We start from the raw sequence: 14328 nt of genomic DNA, 5'->3' as shown, positions 1-14328 counted from the left end.
CAAAGTTACATTAAAAAGTCAATCGCCTTTCTATGTAAAGCAATGAACAAGTGGAATTTGAAATAAAAGCACATTAACATTTACATTAGCATCCAAAAAATAAAATTCTTGGGCATGCATCTACCAAAATATCTACAATGATCTATATGAGGAAATCTCTGAGGACAGATAGCCAAGAACTAAATAAATGCAGGGATATTACACATTCATAGACAGGAAGACTCAATATTGTCAAGATATCGGTTCTTCCCAGCTTAATCTATAGTTTCAACATAATCCCAATTAAAATCCAAGCAAGTTGTTTTGTCAATATAGACAAACTGATGCTAAAGTTTATACAGAGAAGCAAAAGATCCACAATAGCCAACAGAATATGGAGGAAAAAGTCAGAGAACTGACACTATCAGACTTCAAAACTTACTATAGAGCTACAGTAATCAAAACAGTGTGATACTGGCAAAAGAACAGACAAATAGATCAATGGGACAGAATAGAGAGCCCAGAAAGAGACCCACATAGCACAGTCAACTGATCTTTACAAAGGAGCAAAGACAAGCCTGTGGAGCAAAGATAGTCTTTTTGACAAATAGTGCTAGAACAGCTAGACATCCACGTGCGAAAAAATGAATCTAGACACAGACCCTACACCTTTCGTAAAAATTAACTAAATATACACAGATCTAAATGTAAAATGCCAAACTATAAAACTCCTAGTAGATAACATAAGAGAAAATATAAACAGGTATGGGGATGATTGTTCAGGTACATCACAAAGGCATGATCCATGAAAGAAAGAATCGATAAGCTGGACTTCATTGAAATTGAAAAATTCTGCTCTGTGAAAGATAATATCAAGAGACTGAGACGATAAGTCACAGACTTGGGGAAATAGTTGCAAGAGACACATCTAATAAAAGACCGTTATCCAAAAAACTCTTAAAACTCAACAAGAAAACAACTTGATTAAAAAATGGGCAAGAGACATGAACAGACACCTCACCAAAGAAGATATACAGACAGCAAACAAGCATACGTTCAACATCCTATGTCATTAAGAAATTGCAAATTAAAACAAAAATGAGATGCCATTACACACCTACTAGAATAGCCCAAATCTAAAACACTGACACCAAATGCCGGCAGGGATGTGGAGCAGCAAGAACTCTGATTCGTTGCAGGCGGGAATGCAATATGGTACAGCCACTTTGGAAGAGAGTGTGACAATTTCTCACAAAACTAAACATAATCTCACCGTAAGGTCCAGTAATCATACTTCTTGGTATTTACTCAAATATTATTATCAAAAACTTATGTTCAGACAAAAAATCTACACATGGATGTTTATCACTATAGACATTTGAAATTTGAAATTGCTTAAATTATAATTGCCAAGAAGTTCTTCAGTAGGTGAATGGTTAAATAAACTGTGGTACATCCAGACAATTCAATACTACCGAATACTACTCAGCACTAAAAAAAAAATGAGCTCTCAAGCCATGAAAGAACACAGAGACTTAAATGCATATTACGAAGTAAAAGAAGCCAACCTGAAAAGGCTACATGATTCCAATACACGATATTCTGAAAGAGGCAAAGCTATGGAGATGGTAAAAAGATCAGTGGTTACTTGGGGTTAGGGGAGAGGGAGGGATGAACAGGTGGAGCACACAGGATTCCTAGGGCAGTGAAACTACTCTGTGTACTATAATGCTCATTATACATTTGTCCAAACCCATAGGATGTTCACCAAGAGTGAACTCTACCATAAACTGTAGACTTTGGGTGACAATGTGTCCTTGTAGGTTCATCAATCGTGACATAGGCACCAGTGTAACGCAGGATGTCAGTCCTGGGGGAGGTTGTGTGTGGTGGGGGGGCCAAGGAGCATATGAAGTCCCTGTACTTTCTGCCCAATTTTGCTGTGAACCTAAAACTGCTCTGAAAAATAAAGTTTATTAATTTTTTAAAAAACTAACCTAACTTTATATAAATTCAGTAGCATAGCCACACAAAGAATTAATTCGAGTAATTTTTGAAGACTGTATACTCTACATCCTTAGTGGGATATATATTCTAAGGACAAGAGAACTGCAAATAAATCTTAAATTTTACTTAGTGGGTTTATCGGTAGTTGTAGTAATATGGTATTATGTTCTGAAAGTATTTTGTGTATATCATAGGATAAAGCAAATAAACATATATTAATGTTATTAGGAAACAAGATTTTCACTGTGAGAGAAAAGAGATAAAAATTTACAATAAAAAAAGTAAGGATAAATTTGAATTGTTAATTTCAGTATGAACTCATGATTTTTAAAATATATTTTCTATCTCTTTCATTGAAAAGCCCTAAGTGCAATAACCTACCAATAGTGATGAGCACACACCTAGCAACGAGCACTTGGTGTTTAAACACCATTCTCCACTAAAAGGGACCAGAGTTCTTTGGAGAAATGTCTCTTTCCAGATTCTGAAGCCAGAAAAATACAAACTCAGCCTCAGATCTCTTGTTTTGCCCAAAGAAAGGATATACACAAGGACCAAGGGCCATGTTAAAGCATTGCAGGGCCTGGCTTGAAGGGGCTCCCATTGATCACATTTGGGTCAATTCTGGCAATTTTAAAAAACTGATTCAGGCAGGGATCATCAATAGGTGGTGAAACCACTGGGTAAACTTTGTTGGGCATCGGGATATTCACGTCACCTCAAAGTCTTACCCACAGATTGCTTACTATTTACGAAGGGAGGAAGTTACTTTTACAATTGAGAGATTTGATTTATATTTTCTCTTTCTCTCCTCTAGAATTTTCTTTTTTGGAAGAGCTAACCAAGCTCACTAGCTGTGGTGGCTTTGTACTGTATCCACTTAGCGAAGCTGGAACTATGTTTCCCATAATTCCCTTTCCCTATGTGTCCTGGGGTAGAGCTGGTCACAAGAGAAATTTGTGAGTGATTTAGAAGGTGGACATGAAGCAGAATAATCATTGAAGTATAGTTTTAGGGGGCTGAAATTCTACTGAGTTAAGGGCCATTCAACCCATCTATACCCATCCAATCCTCACTGCTTCCATTTCTAGGATGTGAGGCCAATGATCTGGCTTAGGGGTAGAGCACAAGATTAGTTTATTTTCTTAATTTTCCTCCTTAACTTCTCTCATCATACCGTAGCTTGTCCTGGGAACCATGAAAAGAAAAACCACCATTACCGAATACTTCAATCTTACCCACACGTGGGGTCCGGGGATTACGTAAAGCTCCTGTGTGTTTGGTCATGAAGGAGGAAGTTCATTTAAATATCTGCAACATCAGTGGAACAGGCACCAATTAGACAGATGGGCAGTGGCATTTTTAGTATAACATGCCCTATAAGCCTGCAGAAAAATCACTCAGCCCACCATGACGTTAGTGACTCATGGGTGTTAATAGTGACAGTTCATAACTCTACTGAGAACACAGCCAGTTTCTGCTTATCCACAAATAGACTGTTACTTTGCCAAGTATTTGCACAGCAATCTGTTCCAGCCTCGACTACCACAGAGGGCCCCAGCTTGGGTGGGGTTAGGGCCGTATAGGGAATGAGGAGGGCAGGGCTGGGAGTGGAATATAGGGTGAAGGGTCGGGGAGTATTTCCATCCCAGCCTGCGTCTGATTATATTCTAAGGTGCAATTTCACTCATCTGTGTCATCAAATATTCACTGAGCATCTACTATGATTGGGACCCTGTGCAGGCCAGTAGGAATTCAAACGCTGTAAAATAGGAGCCCCACTTCAGGAACTTGACACTAGAGTTTAGGACACAAACCATAAACATAAAAACATACGCACCAGTATTCACCAGCAACCATAAATGCCCAAGTGTGCAATGCGCCAGTAGAGAGCAGAGGAGAGGAACTCTCCCCCATGGAGTTGTGACAGATGAATCACAGGACTGACTTCATTCTCCAGGGAGAAAGGAGACAGCAACAGAAGCAAGAAATATTTATTAAGCATCTACTAATGATATATTAATAACTACCATTTGGGGACATTTAATAAATGCCAAGTGCTTTCTCTGTGTTTCTTCATTTAACTTTTGCAAACACCGTGTGAATAAGTGAATTATTATTCCTATCTTATAGTTAACCAAGCACAGTCTTGGATATGTAATTACCCCAAGGTCACACAATCTTTAAATAACAACAGAACTCTCACACAGAGTTCATGATCTTTCTGTTTCATAGTCTGGGCTCGCTCTTCTATATATTTTCACACTAGAAACTTGTCATGCATGTCATGTGTAACCTCCACAGCCTTGGCCTTTAAGGAGAAAGCCACATACACAAGATGGTGGGGGATAAGAAAATGCCAAACCAAAGGGTGATTTCGTGAACAAATATATGGCAGAGACAACGCATGCAGGGGAGGGGGCAGTTTGAGGGGGGGTGATGGAGCCATGGGGAGAAAATGTCCTTCTTTTATTTATTTGTGTGTGTGTGTGTGAGGAAGATTTACCCTGAGCTACCATCCATTGCCAATCCTCCTCTTTTTTGGTTTGAGGAAGAGTAGCCCTGAGCTAACATCTGTGCCAATCTTCCCCTATTTTTTTGTATGCGGGATGCCTCCACAGCATGGCTGGTGAGTGGAGTAGGTCCGCTCCTGGGATCTGAACCCGCAAACCCAAGTGGCCGAAGTGGAGCATGCAGAACTTTAACCATTTGGCTACCGGGCTGGGCCCAAAAATGTCCTTCTTAAAGCATCGCATCCTGCTAGCTGCCTCCATGGAACCCTACCAGTGCTCCCAGACAAAATGCTGCTACAAAAATTATAAACTGCAACAACAGCCCTTCACGGAGTCTCTTTCTCTGATGCTACACAATGGGGCACCCTGGTTGTGCTTTAATAGCAGACGAACGGCCCCCGAGGGGTCTGACTGGGCCGGTAGATCGTGGGCATAAGAAGCAGCTGCCATTCCCAAGGCCCAGCCACCCAGCTGAGTGATGGCAGCTCCCCAGGGGCAGAGAATATTCCCCATGCCTGTAATGTCCTAATTAGTGTCAATATTTACAGAGGAACTCAAGGGACAACAGATGGATGGAGTGAACCAAAAGGCAGCCACTTCCCGGACTTCATTTCGAGGTCTCTGCTGCAGGAAGGGAGGAGGGATTCTGGGAAAGTGGTGCTCGGCTCTCACCTGAGCAGACTTGACCACCTCCCTTAAATGTCTGAGTAACTACCCTGTGAAACGTGGGTAACGAGCGGCAGGAGTTCAGTGAAGTGTTAGCATTTCTGTCTTAGGATGAAACAAATCTTCTCCCTTCCCCCTGACTGTAATTTCCTTCTGTATAATTTTCTAGGAGCACTTGGCAGGTTTGGGAATCACCAGCAATAGTCATTAGCTGTAAAAATGACTGTGGATGAGACTTAGAGTCCAGAGGGAAGACAACTGGACAAGAAAATCCTTGGGGAGTGCCAGCCTCTAAGGCTGTGATGTGAAGAGGAGCCATGAACTCTAAGTGATCAGGGATGTTCATAAAGAAGCAGGGCTGAAAGGTCCTGGGAGTCCCAAAAGGTCAGAGGCGGCAAGAAAGTCCAGGACAAAGACAACTAAACAATGGCTTTTGTGTTTGGTACATATATGACCTTAGCAGGAGAGCTTTGGTACAGTGATGGGGTTCCGAAGACAGACCCACGTGGAATAAGGAGCAAAAGGAGGGGAGGCAGCAGAGACCAGGAGGAAAGGTGAGTTTTCAGAGAAGTCTGAATATGCTAGCAGGGGAGGGTCCAGGGAGGATACATTTTTTCAAGATGGAAATTATTTAAGCGTGACGAGAGGTTCAGGGGAGAGATCCAGTAAAGAGAGAGAGGTCTTAACAGGGTGGAGGAGCTGACAGAAGGACCCTCGGAGCCATCAGAGAGAGAGAGCCAGGAATGTGTGCTCCTCAGCCAGACTCTCAAGGTTTTCTCAAGAATCCATAAACAACTGAAATTGTTTTCTTTGATCTCCCTTTTTGACCTATTCAAGGACAGGAGGCCCAGATTGGGCATCTTTGCTGGCTGCCAGCTAATCAGTTTACCCCCAAAAAGTGCAGACAGGATTCACTGTGTAAGGACCATCTGCAGTGTTTCTTCACCCCCGACTCTTATGAATAAATCCTGACCTCGGCTTAAGAACTGATTCCCTCCCGTACGAGGAAACAATCCGCATACAAAATAATTAACCAACAGGCAAACTGACTAAATGTTTTTAAGCTATTTTTTGAGAAGAGAAAGAAAGGCAGAAGATGCGGGAGCGAATGGTGATGACTAATGCAGCACGGTCCCGAGAAGGTGGGAGGAGACCGAGTCAGAGGTCAGGTAGGAGAAGGGGTCCCCATGCTCTGAGCCTGGAGGAAATGTAGGGAGGGTGCATAAGATTGGCGGGGAGTGGGGGGGCGGGGCATAGAACAGGAAGGTAAAGGGCTGTCTGCTAAGAGTGAAGAGGCCATGTATGCAGGGAATGTGAAAGTTTTAAATTGTTGTTGAAGAGAATGGGAGATGGACATGACAAGAGAAAGAAAAGGCTCGTTGGATGTGCACAATGATCCAACTGAGGCTGAGACACAGTTGGCGGCAGTCTGTGGGCGACGGGATTTCCCCCCACAAACTGCTGAGCTGCCCGAGGGCAGAGGGAAAGGAGAGTGGGGGGAGGCGTTTGGTTAGGTGGGTGCAGAGGAAGGACGGGTCGGGGAGCCAAGGACATTGAGGGTGATGAGAGGAGGGAGCTCAGATGATCATAGGCCTGGAGCGGGGACGGGAAGGGGAGGTGCAAGGAGGGTGCTAGTGGTGGTCAGTGTTCCAGTTAGAACAGAATGCACTCCAGCTAGTTTAAGCAGAAAGGGGTATAGACAGCTCAGAAAATCACTGCAAGGTGTAAGGATACAGACTCTGGCTGAATGTCTAGGAATGACTCCCCCCAGTGCTGCTGGACTGGCCCATCAGAGGAGCTCTAATGAATAACGAAGCTTTAGCTCGATACCAGCCACCATGGCTGCCGGCTCTAGAACCAAAGCCCCTCCGCCACCATGCTCCCCGGAAAACTGATGCCTCTGCTCTGCCTTCTCCGAACAACTCAGTTTTGAGTCAAAGTCTCTTGTCGGGGCAGTAGGTTGGTGGGAGCTAAATCACGTATCTGCCCCTGGTGGCGAGGGAGGCTGAGAACCTAACTGTGTGTGTTTTGTCTCCCTTCCCGTCAGCACCCCCGACTGGGAGGGTGGGATTTGCACTGTGGGGAAAGCGTTCAAGGAGCGAAGGGAAGAGGTCGAGAGGTCTGGGGCAGCCATGGGCTCCAGGGCATAGCAAGGCTGCTGCAGCCCACACGCTGCCCCCCTGAACACTTTTAAAATGCCCTGCTGGACACGCGCAATCCTGTGGGCGCGTGGCTTGGCAAGGTCTGCCCTAGATAAGAAGAAAAAGCTGCCCTCCTTCCGGGACACACGGCTCTGCCCCGGTGCACAGCCAACCGCACAAAGTGCAGGCTGCGTTTCAGCCCCCGCCCGCCTCCTTAGGTGGCATATTCTGTGCACACAGGGCACAGCCATTTGTGACAACCCTGGAGCTTACTGACTGGGAAGAAAGAGAGGGATCAAGGGCCAAGAAGTCTCCACGACGTCAAAGAGCATGTGCAGTGGGAAGGGGACTGCGGGTGACCCGGAGGGGCAGGCGTTCAGGTCACAGCATGAAACACGGGGGTCTGAGGGTGCTGAGGGGAACTCTCAGGGCGGGAATGACAATTTCCTGTGCGGGGGTGAAGTGCAGGCCAGTCGAGGAGACCTGGAAATTGAAGAAGCTGTTTGAGAGACAGACTATCCACCTGGGTGTTGAAATCCAGTGGGAGGAAGAGGAAGAAAGGAGCCAGATTCCAAAGTTCCCCTTGACAGAGTTACAGGGAGACAGTGGGTGAGAGCAGCCAGGAGGAGAAGGAGGCAATAACCTCAAAACAGGATGGACTTCATGCCAGGGTGGAAATAGCTGCTGGGAGCAAAATTCCACCTTTCCTCTCCTGGCCCCTTGCTACACGGGACACTGATGTGCTCATTTAAGCAAACAATGAACCTCCCTGTGTTAGTCGCCTCGGGCTGTCATAACAAAATACCACCGACTGGGTGGCTTAAACCACAGGAATTGAGTTCTCACAGTTCTGGAGGCTGGAAGTCCAAGCTCAAGGTGCCGGCATGATCAGGTTCTGGAGAGGGCCCTCTTCTCGACTTGTAGACGGCTGCCTTCTCCTGCATCCTCACATGGTGGAGAGACAGAGTCTGGTGTCTCTTCTTCTGAGGGCACTAATCCCCTCATGACCTCATCTCACCCTAATCACCTCCTAAAGGTCCCATCTCCAAATACCATCGCATTGGGGTTTAGGGCTTCAAAATATGAATTTGAGGGGGGGACAAAATTCAGTCCATGGCACTCCACTATTTGTGAACAAACCACAGTTCCCATTCTCATAGAGCTTATATTCTAATGGGGGAAGGCAAACAATAAACAAAAAAAATAAATATACACTGTGTTAGGGTAATAAGTACTAAAAAAAAGTTAGATTAGTAGAGTGAGGGAGAGCCAGGGCATCACTGTGTACAGAATGAATATTGAAGAAGAAGCGAGTGAGACATCAACTGTCTGGTGGAAGAGTGGTATAACCTGTGAGAGCAGCAAGTGCAAAGGCCCAGAGGCAGGATTAGGTTTGACCTGTGAAAGTGGAGAGAAGAAGAGGGAGAAGAAGGAAAGTGGCAGGGTTTGCTGTCATTGGAGTATAACAGAGGCAGATCACATAGGGACATTGTGAGAGCTTCAGCTTTTACTCTGAGCGAGGTGGAAAGCCAGTATATGTTAATGAGCAGAGAAGTGACATGATTCAGAATTGAGGGAATGGAAAACCTACAGTGCAGAAAGTTCCATGTGTGGTGTTCCTTAGGAGAAAGACGGGTTGAAGGGAAGACAGGGAGGTGGAAGAAGAGGGGTTTGAGGTGAGGGTTCCCAGGGCACAGTGGAATGAGTTGGGTGAGGTGGGCCACAATGAGGGAGGGCAGAGCAGCAGGGGCATGAGAGAGCGAGAGAGAGGACGGAGGCGGGGAGGTTGCCTTGAGATCCAAGATGAAGGGCTGAGAGGCCACCCTGGAACAAGATGCTTAAGGCGGGATGGGCTAGGAGTCAGCACATAGGGAGAGCTACCCGGGTCTGTGGAGGGCAGAGAGGGCGGTGGTGCAATGCAGAAGCCCCAGGACGTGTTCCCAGAAGCTTCCAGGATGTTTGAGGGGGACAAAGGGAAGCTGGGACACCTCCCAAATGTGCAGAATGGCACCCTGGACAGCAGGAGTGCAAGAGACTTTCTGGCCAAGAACTGTCTCGTGGTACATTTTTTTTTTTTTTTTTTTTAAGATTTTATTTTTTCCTTTTTCTCCCCAAAGCCCCCCGGTACATAGTTGTGTATTCTTCGTTGTGGGTTCTTCTAGTTGTGGCATGTGGGACGCTGCCTCAGCGTGGTCTGATGAGCAGTGCCATGTCCGCGCCCAGGATTCGAACTAACGAAACACTGGGCCGCCTGCAGCGGAGCGCGCGAACTTAACCACTCGGCCACGGGGCCAGCCCCTCTCGTGGTACATTTTGAGGGGGAAAAGTATGAAAAACTGGAAATCAGGAAAGCTGCCCAGCCCAGAAAAGCCCCCACCGCAGGGGATGTGGATGGGCCTGAAGGGGCCGATGACTGGTGAGCAAGGAGGAAGAGCTTGCTGGGGAGAGAGGTGCCCAACGGAGAAAGGAAAAGGAGGAAGTGAAAGGCTGCAACCTGGGACACTTCCTCCTTCGTGGCTTTGCCCTCCCCATGACCTGGGCCCGCAGGGGACGTGCAGCAGGGGCCACGGAGTATGAAGGAGGAGAAGCCACAGAATAGATCTAACCAAAAACCACTCTCCGCAGCCTCGTTTGCAATTCAGTCGCTCCTTTGGCGAGAGGCCCCGTGCAGCTGTTCCGCCCAGACAGCCTTTGCCAGGTGAACCAGGGCCGCGCAACATGCCTGCCAGCTGCGGGCCTCATGGCTGCAGGACACCCACTTCCCTACTCCCAGCTTCCCTAACTCCGGCCTTTGCAGCCGGGTCACCCAGGGGGGACAGGTGCGGGAGGAGGCCCAGGCACAAGTAGGGAGCGCTGGCTCTCCTCTCGTTTCCTGGATAAAGCAGGACACAAAGCGCTCTTTATCTGAGCCCTCTGCCAGTTCTGGAAGGGCTGTGTTTGTCACAGCTCCAAAAAAGAGCAGGAGGTTACTCAGCTATGGATGAATAATAATTGGGCATTTGTCTAACAGCTACTGTACTGATGAATAATTAAAATTTTTATTACAACCGAGGCAAAAAGCACTCGGTACCCACATGGATGGTGCCAGGGGAAGGGCAGGTAATGAGAGTACCTTCCGAGTCCTGAAAGGATAGTCATGATAGTTAAGATGGCTGTGCCAAAAGCTGGGGATCTTCAGAATGTAATAAGATAAATCAGCTGGAACAGATCTTGGAAGTGCAACTGGCTGAAACAGCTAGGGAAAACCAGAGGTGAAAACCAGGAAGCAAGAGAGATAAAGAGCAATAGATAGTAACTCAGCTATACAAATATCCTTATATCAGCCAATAATAGTGACTTTGACAATGATGGAGAGGGGACAGCCAGAGTATGATGGGAGAAGTGCTGAACTTGGGAGTCCGAACACCCCAGTTCAGTGGCTTGGCTACTATCACCTTGGGCAAACTCACCAAACCTCCACAGACCTCCCTTTCTGCATCTATAAAATGGGGATAATACTACTTAATCATTATATTGTCCTGAGGATTAAACAAGATAATGAGAGTATTTGGTCATTATAAAGACAAGCAGTAAACACAAGTAATCATAACTCAAAAATGAGCAATAAAGGTAACTGAGTCCAAACAGCATAAGAGCTGGGATAGGTTGGCTGAATTAGGATTCAGCAATAATGGAAAAGAAAATCTGTGGTATTTGGGTTGGATATGAAATTACCAATGGAATTTCATAGGGTTCAGCTTAAATACCATATGCAAGATAAATAAATATCCCTTTCATTATTAAATAGCATTTTCTTTTTCTGTGGCTTGTCAACAGGACAGTCCACTTAAAAGGGGGACCACCGAGGCTGGCCCGGTGGTGCAGTAGTTAAGTTCGCACGTTCCACTTTGGCTATCCAGGATTTGCCAGTTTGGAACCTGAGCACGGACATGGCACCGCTTGGCAAGCCATGCTGTGGTAGGCATCCCACATATAAAGTGGAGGAAGATGGGCACAGATGTTAGCTCAGGGCCAGTCTTCCTCAGCAAAAAAAGGAGGATTGGCAGCAGATGTTAGCTCAGGGCTAATCTTCCTCAAAAAAGGGGGGGGAATCACTAAATGTTAATTATTTTGATGAGAACATGCCTATAGAATTCATACATCCACCAATAAATATTGATGCAGTGGGAAGTGACCATGGGCAGGCGAGACTATTTTTGAGAGCATGTCGTGTGCAATAGAACCTTGACATACCTTTATTCTTGATAAACCCCAAGAATACCCTGACTCCCCAAATATGTAAAGATAATATTATGTAAAGGTGGTGGCTTAATCTTCCTCTATGCAGTGACTCGCAATCTGCATGACTCAAGTTCATGATGAGAACCAAAGTGTTAAATGTATAAAGGCTGAGCATTCACCATTCTTTATCTCCTTAATCCTCACCACACTCCTGTGTCCCTCATTTTACATAGAATGAAACTAAGGCTCAGAGGGGCTGAAGTAACTAGCCCAAGGTCCCAAGGCTACTAACGCACAGAACCAGAATTTAAAGCTTATTATCTCTTAAAAGCCATCAAAACATTCACTCTACTATTCCCCTTCATAGTTCATATGGGGATGCAACATTGACCATAACAAGGTCCTTTTCTCTTATAATCTGCTAGCAGAGATGATACTGCAACAAATTGTTTCAGAATGTATTTGTTGGGTACCTTTGTTCAAGGTGCTAGAGATCCAAAGATAAATGAGAGAGATGAAGCCCTCTTCTTGGAAGTGACTATGAGGTGAGTGCGATGTGCATGGTGTGGACCCAGCCCCAGAGGCCTTGCAGGGCCCCTCACCAGCTCTTGGTGGTGAATCCCCTTACATTCTCGTCACTGGATGTCTGTGGATGCAGCTACCCCCCAAGCGCCCTCACCAGACTTGAGCATCCAGAAACCGGCAGACAGCAGCCAGGCTGACCTGGAAATGGACAGAACAGGGATTTGAAGGCAGGAACCTGGGTCCAGTTCTGGCTTCACCATTACTAGGCCTATGACCTTCTGTAAGCCCTTCAACCACTGAGTCAGTCTCTTTGCTTGTCATTGGGGATATTGTTAAGTAAAGAAGTGTTGGTGAGACATCGTCCAAAAGTGCCTTGAAAATAAAATTTAACAAAAGCTCACTTTATTATCCTTTTATGCTACTGCTAATCAAACCCAGGGTAGTTTGTGTTTTCATCGATCTATGAGGCTTTATCAAATACGACCTTTCAATATTCCCGACTGCTCCTCTGGTGCATGAAGGAGTGTCTCCTATGGTTTTGGCCTCGAGGCAGGAGTGGTGTTACAGAAGGTAAAGAGCCACAAAGAAAAGTGAGTGCCAGGCATCTTTCCATGCCATCTCCTTCTTGCCATCTCTTCTTGGGCATAGATCTGTGTAACACTCGTTAAAAGTTTGGGTAGTTTCAATTAACAGAGAGCCAGGTGGGAAGAAGAGGAATTTCAAAAATTTTTGCTAGAAATGCTGAAGTATTTAGCTACGCTGGAGCTCCCCTGACACCACAGGTGCTGCCGTCCTCCCTGTGACTCTGCCCTGACTCTGCGTCTGAATGGCTGTGCCCTGACCACGGAGCTCCGCGGGTCGGGAATGCTGCTTCAGCTCACAGAGCAACAAAACAGCTGCTGGCCCACCAGTTGAATGGGCCTGGACATCTGGCTGGTGTCCTTCCAAAGGGCTCCATCCTGAGCAATACTCAGGCAAAGTACTCCAACCTTCCATTGTGGACTCAGGCCAGGACTGTGTGCTTGACCGTCAGCAGCCAGCTGCTGGGCTCCCGATGAGACAGGTCAGGAATAGTTGGCTGGCATCTCGGTCCTTTCAACAACCAGATCAGATGTGACAGATGAGCAGTCAAATGTATTTGCCCAGCTTGGAACTCTTGCACCTATCAGAAAGAAACAGCCAAATCCTAAAAGGTCAATCTGGGGTGTTGTGTAAACATGGTCTCCACTGTGACTTGTTCCTTCCTTCTCCACTATCTCAAGTTGTTTAAAGGAGGCTTAGGCAATTTGCCCATGGGTATCCAGGAACGAACATCCAATAACATTTCACTGAATCTGCTGTCTTCTCCTAAAGGTCAAGAACATTTGTGATTGGCTCATTTGCATATGCAGTGTCCCTACAGCATCATGGTGGAGGGATTGTGATATTGGTCTCCACTCTCCCATCCTGGTGCCTGTGGGATGGTAGAGAGAGGAGACAGTGCTGTGACAACAGGGAGACAGCCCTTCCAGTTCACAGAATCAGCCCACACCTGGAGTTAGACCTCCTTATACAACCCCCTCCCAAGGTCAAACTTGAAACCGCCCATGACATCATTGACAGGGATCCTCCCAGCTTGATCTATTTAAACCTCCTTGGAGTCCATTACATGAGGTAGCCCCATGCCCTGATATGCATTCAGTTATTTGAAAAAAAAAAACAGACAACTTCCTTATAGTGAAATGAAACCAACTTCTCTAGAACTTTCTTCCATTGGTCCATTAGATATACCACATTTGTATTGTACCTTCAGAAAATACGAGCAGCTGAAATAAGAGGAACAGGTGCCTTTCCCTTCCAAATCCTCCTAATCTATCCTCACAGAGGTGTTTTAGCTTGTTTTAAAAAGTCAGGCACTCCCTCTCACATCTTGATCAATTCTAAAGACTTTCTCCCTTTTCCTGTGCCTCCTTCTCTGTGCTCCTGGATATCACACAACCCTCCAGTCATTGCATCACATCCAGCACATGTACACAACAGAGAATTCAAGACAAAGGCCAATGTAAGTGACTGTGAACATCGAGAAAAAGACACTTGTGGCTACTTCTCAATGCTTATTAAGGACAAAATAAAACCCATAATGATAAAGTTCACATTTTCCAGTGGTGGGGTCATTTGGCGCAATCCAAGCATTGGCCCATAGCTTCAACTTCTCTCGAAAATTATTTGCACAAACATGTCAACATTGCTCTAAATAAAAGGTACAGGTATACTCTACTGACACAAACCGTCATCAG

Source organism: Equus quagga, chromosome 1 (genome assembly GCF_021613505.1).
Source record: "Equus quagga isolate Etosha38 chromosome 1, UCLA_HA_Equagga_1.0, whole genome shotgun sequence".
Classification (NCBI taxonomy): domain Eukaryota; kingdom Metazoa; phylum Chordata; class Mammalia; order Perissodactyla; family Equidae; genus Equus; species Equus quagga.
This window is presented reverse-complemented; position numbering follows the sequence as displayed.